Raw genomic sequence first — 6,113 nt, 5'->3', positions numbered from 1 at the left:
CCTACTGTTTCATTGAGAATTAATCACCTCTCACATTTACATATTTTATGACATTTTTCCAAAACCCATTCACCAATCCATTTTGACCTCCCCAGTAATTTCAGAAATTAGCAGGGAAATTAGCAAGGAGCCTAATGAGGGGAAAAAATTTTTTTCAGCTGACCTTGAAGCCAGATAGACCAGGGTTCATCCCAGGCTTCCCCTCTTTCTAGCAACGTAACCTTCAGTCAATCACTTACCCTTTCTGAACTTGTTTCCTCTCCTGTACAAAGGAAATAACAGTACCGACCACGTGGGGTGTGATTAAGGATGAGGGATAAGGGATGAGATGCATGGCTCATCTTCATTTTACAAGTAAGAAAGGGGGCTTCAGAGAGGTGAAATGATGACCAAGTTCACACATTTTGCTCAAGTCGAGCCAAATTCTTCTGTTTTTAAAGCCTGGCGCTCTTCCCATTATGCCCCAAAAGGGCCTTGTGCAATAAGTCAGTAATACTGTAAGCAGCCTTACTTCACACTTAAGTTTATTTTTATAAAGATAATAAAATCTCAATAAGCTGAAGTCTTTTTAAATTCAAATCACCAATATATATTACATAAATTATTAAATATATTATAAAAATACGTGTGGAAGGTATGTGGCATTTGTTGGGATAAAACTCTCAGTTCAGAGAAATGATCTGATGTTTCTGTAGTTACTTTGCCAGCTCAAAAGAAAACAACCCCCCATCGGTGGTTGCCCAAGTTTATGCTAATGTTGTGTAACTGATACTAAACTTAAGTTAGTAAGTTCTGCCCATTCTGCTGGCGTAAAAATAGTCTGAACCGACTGTTATCAGGGAAAAGAAGTCATGCATTGTTAGCAGAGTTGCCTCATATGTTAATTCGCTCAAAATTAGATGTTTGGTTTTATGTACTCTGTTGCTATTGACATCCTTCTGTTCTCATACAGTTTTCAATAACTGAGGAATTTTAGGAGCACTATTTTAGGAATATACATTTGTCACATGAAGCATCTTGGTTTTTTATGTGCATTGTCAAGTTTTTTATTCCTTTCATTCTTTGTGGTTGGAACAAACACTAACTGTACTGTTTTGTTATATCAAATAAACATCTTCTATGGACCAGAAAAAAAAAGTATACCTAGCTAGAAATTTATAATGTATCCCATGTAACTTCAGTATAAAAGTATTTTTTTAATTTGGTAACTGTTGTCTATATCAGCACTGTCCAATAAAATCATAATGTGAGTCATGGATGCAAGCCACATAAGTTAAATTTTTCTAGTAGCCACATTTTTTAATAGTAAAAAACAGGTAAAATTTTTTAAATTATATTTTATTTAACATGAAATACGCAAAATATTATTGTTTCAACATGTAATCAAGATAAAGTACTAATCAGATGTTTTACATTCTTTTCTTTTGTACAAGTCTTTAAAACCTGGTGTGTATTTTATACTTGCACATTTCAAGTGCTCAGTCACCACATGTGGCTAGCGGCTACCACACTGAACAGTGTAGGTCCAGATTCTTCCATCTCTCTTGCCACTACCAGAGTCTAGGCTACTGCTACTTCTCATCCAGCCTCCTGCACCAGGCTCCCGAATGGTCTCCCAGCTTCCCTCCCTGTTTGCTGCAATCCATTCTCCATGCAGCAGTAATGATGGTCTTCTTAAAACAGAAATACAAAACATAAATTGGACCTCATCACTTCCCTGCTTACGAATCTCTATCTTCCCACGGGGTTCAGAACAGAATCAGAATCCCGACCGTGCACTACAGGACCCTGTGTTATCTGGGGCTGTGGTTCTTTCCAACCCCACTCCAAGCGCACCCCTCCAGCTCATGCCCATCCAGCTACACTTCGTTACTTTCCATTTAACAAGCTCTTTCCCCCCCAGGATCTTTGCACATGCTCTTCCTCCCTCTTTTAATGACTGGATTCTTCTCAGTCTTCAGGTTTCAGTTTGTAATTTATCTTGCTCAGGCAAGCCTGTCTTTACCAGCATACTTAACGAAGGTTCCCTGCCACCCCACCACCACGACTCTCTATGTCACAGCAGTTCCCGTAATGGGTAAATGTTGTCTCTGTTTACTTTTTAAAATCTGTCTCCTCCACTGGACCGTAAGCTCTAGGTAAGCTTATGTTACTTTTTTTTTTTTTAATATTGTTTCTAATATTCTCCATTTATTTATTTATTTTCGGCTGTGTTGGGTCTTTGTTGCTGCGCGTAGGCTTTCTCTAGTTGTGGCGAGCTGAGGCTACTCTTCATTGCGGTGCGCAGGCTTCTCATTGTGGTGGCTTCTCTCGTTGTGGAGCACAGGCTCTAGGCGCGGGGGCTTCAGTAGTTGTGGCTCGCGGGTCCTTAGAGCGCAGGCTCTGTAGGTGCGGCACACGGGCTTAGGTGCTCCATGGCATGTAGGATCTTCCCAGACCAGGGATTGAATCGGTGTCCCCTGCATTGACAGGCAGATTCTTAACCACTGTGCCACCAGGGAAGCCCCATGTTACTTCTCTAATTTAAAAAAAAAAGAGAGAGAGAGAAAGGAAAGGGAACCTTGGGTGGACAGGAGAAGTGAGACTGGAGAAAGCCTGTATCCCACCCTGGGATGCTGGTTCAAGGTCTCAGGTGGAGAGGGCTCCTCAGGTGTGATACTGGCAGGGTCATTCAAATGCCTTTCAGGTGGGCTCTGGAGATATCATCTCAAAAGGGGGAACTATAGAAAAACTGAAAGAGCAAGGTAACCTGATTGTGAGTGTCACTCTGGTGGGGAGAATTCTCTTCTACCTGCCTATGCTCCTTTCTAGGGAAAGTGTCAGCCAGATCAATTAGGTGAGTCAACAGGGCTCACAGTAGAAGACACAATTCCCCAAAAATCCACAAGGTGGCAGAGTAGAGAGAAGAACCTGGGACAACAAAGGTCAGGGGAAAGACACTTCAGGCCACCGACATTCACCATTCCAGAAGTTGCCAAGAACACCAGGGAATCCACTGGAGGTGGACAGAGGTGGCACTGCAGTGCCTCAGACTATTCTCCTAGGATGTTCATTGATCTGAAGGTCCCCATCAGATACTGAGCCATGGGAAAGCTACACTACCAATTTGACAACATTTAAGGATATATAAAGGAAGAGTGCTACCACCCATATCACAGCACCCTGACATAACTGATATTTTCATTCATGTGGGTTTCCCATCTCTTTTAAAAAGAAATTCTTAAATGTTTAAAGATCAGTGATAAAGCCGACACCATCAAGTTCTCAACACCATCACACTGCATACTCTTTCAATAGGATAAGACAGTGATTTCAAATTCTGTGAGCTAAAGAAACTTCAGAAACAAAAGAACATCTTTTTTTTTCCTATAGAAAGCTGCTGAATCTGTCTCAAGAGAATTATAATGTGTCCACATTCTTTAGGCCCAGAGCCAATAAAATAAATTCTAACATTCCTTTTTGCAGTTGTTTTCTTTCTTTTTTTTTTTTTTTTGCAGTACACGGGCCTCTCACTGCTGTGGCCTCTCCCGTTGTGGAGCACAGGCTCCGGACGCGCAGGCTCAGCGGCCATAGCTCACGGGCCCAGCCGCTCCGCGGCATGTGGGATCTTCCCGGACCGGGGCACGAACCCGCGTCCCCTGCATCAGCAGGCGGACTCTCAACCACTGTGCCACCAGGGAAGCCCGTTTTCTTTTTTTTTTTTTTTTTTTTTTTTTTGCGGTACGCGGGCCTCTCACTGTTGTGGCCTCTCCCGTTGCGGAGCACGGGCTCCGGACGTGCAGGCTCAGCGGCCATGGCTCACAGGCCCAGCCGCTCCGCGGCATGTGGGATCTTCCCGGACCGGGGCACGAACCCGCGTCCCCTGCATTGGCAGGCAGACTCTCAACCACTGCGCCACCAGGGAAGCCCCTCTTTTTTATTATTAGTTTTTTTGGCTCCCTTTCCCACTAGACTATAAACTCTATATTTTTACCATGTACATATAGTTGTTGTATACTATTCATAACAGTACCTCCATAAATCTCATGTGTACCTACCCATACGTTAATTTACAGGCACACTGTGTGGGCAGATGTTAGGTTTGGGTTAGGCAGATTGAATTATTAGCACCAGCTCTTCACCATCACCACTGCACTCTATGCTCTTCACCATATGACTTTGCAGTCCTGCCCCGTAACTTTGGGCCCAACCACGTGACTTGCTCTGGACAATGGGATGGTAGCAGACATGACACAAACAGAGGCAGGAAATGTGTTTGCAGAGTTAGGTGTACCCTCTTGCATTCTGCAGCCATTGCTACAAAAAGAGCTTCCCCCTGACAGCTGCCATCCTTCAAGCTGGGTCTCAGAATTAACTCACATGAAAAGTGTCTGCATAGATGTACAGCCTCCAGCAGACCCACCCAGCCCAGCCCAGCCTCACTCAGCTGACCTCCAGCTACCAACACCTCTAGCAGAGCCTCCCATTAACCTGCAGACCCTTAAGACTAAATGATTATTTCAAGTCATTGAGCTAGGAGCACTTTGTTACACAGCACTACTCTGACAACAGATAACTGATACAGGGGGTATAATGGGATGGTCAGCGTGTCCAAATCTGGGTGCTTTGGGGTCTAAGTTAATAATAGGGTCCTGCCAGATGCTTCATTCAAAAGTGAATGAATATCTGCTGTGTGGGCTGCATGATATAATGGTCCAGATTGTGGGCTGCAGAGTTATCAATAGAGCTGGGCTTGAATCCTGGCTCTGAAACTTATTATCTGTGTCACACTGAAGCTGTGTGACATTGGGCACATTTCTTTACTATCCAAGTCACTGTTTACTCACTATTAAAAAAGAATAATAATTATAATAAAACTTAATCTTAAGGTGTTTTGAGACTTAAAAGAGAAAGTGTATGTAAAGTACTTGACAGGTAGAGTAACTAATACCTGGAAACTATTGTTATTACTGTTTTATTATTATTCCTCCTTCTCTGTGAAATCACTCTTCTTTATATTTGCATACCCTCCCCATTCTCAGACACATGATAGAAAGCCTGTAAAAAAATTTTTCATGACCAAATGATATCGAGATTAACCAAACACATCTTAAGATAATTTTATATACTGTTGAAATAAAAATACATCTTTATTAGAAAATAAAATATGGCCCCTTTAAGTGTGAGTTGCTTTCCCCTGTTCTGTCTCCACACCCCACGCCCTGAGTTTCCTTTCACGTGTCCTCAGTCCTGGTACACAAACACACACCTTCCTCTTTGGAGCAGCAATACAATGGTAAGACGGTTTAGCCTTGGACAGGGCCCTTTCCGGCCTGCTGCATGCTTCCCCGAGCAGGCTATAATTTCTGCTCTGGGCCAGGACATTGGCCTCAACTTACATCTGCCCAGCAGGTAAGGATGGCCAAGGTCTCACCAGGTCCCTGACAGCTATCTCCAGGCTTCTCTCCAGCCTAAACAGGAATGACCACGGCATTGGCAAAGGTGTAGGAATGTAAGATGGTACAAATAAACACATGAGGGATGAAGCATGGACTGAATAACTCGTGAAACCACCTCTAAGGTTACTGTTATACTTCATTGAGGAAAATGGCTAAGCCTGTAACTGGAAGAGAAAAGCTCTAATTCTTCTGGAGAAAAAAATACTGAAATATATGTTGTTTTTCTCTGTGGGATTTCAGCTGGGATGACAAGCTTGAGGGATTAAGAGATACTCTAACAGCGGTTCTCAAATCTTAAGGTGCCTAAGAGTCACCGGGAGGATCATCAGACATCTGAGAAAGCCTCTGACCCGGAAGATGAAGACAAAAGAAACTACAGGAAAAAGCAACTTGAGGCAATCACAGATCAGGCAAGGAGAGGAAGGAAAAAATAACTAACAGTATCCTCCAAGAGATGAGAGAAAAATTTTGCTCCCATGAAGCATGAATAGGATGCTGTAAAAAAGTAAGACTCAGAAAACAAATCAACAAAAAAGTTCTTAGAAATTAAAAACTCAATAAAAAGATTCAAAAATGAAGCTATGAAAATCTTTTAGAATATTAGAGCAAAAATGAGAGATTAAAAAAAACTGAGAAAAAAATGTTTAAACAGAGGACTTTTTTTTTGCGTTACGC

This window comes from Mesoplodon densirostris, chromosome 18 (genome assembly GCF_025265405.1).
Source record: "Mesoplodon densirostris isolate mMesDen1 chromosome 18, mMesDen1 primary haplotype, whole genome shotgun sequence".
Taxonomy (NCBI): Eukaryota; Metazoa; Chordata; class Mammalia; order Artiodactyla; family Ziphiidae; genus Mesoplodon; species Mesoplodon densirostris.
This window is presented reverse-complemented; position numbering follows the sequence as displayed.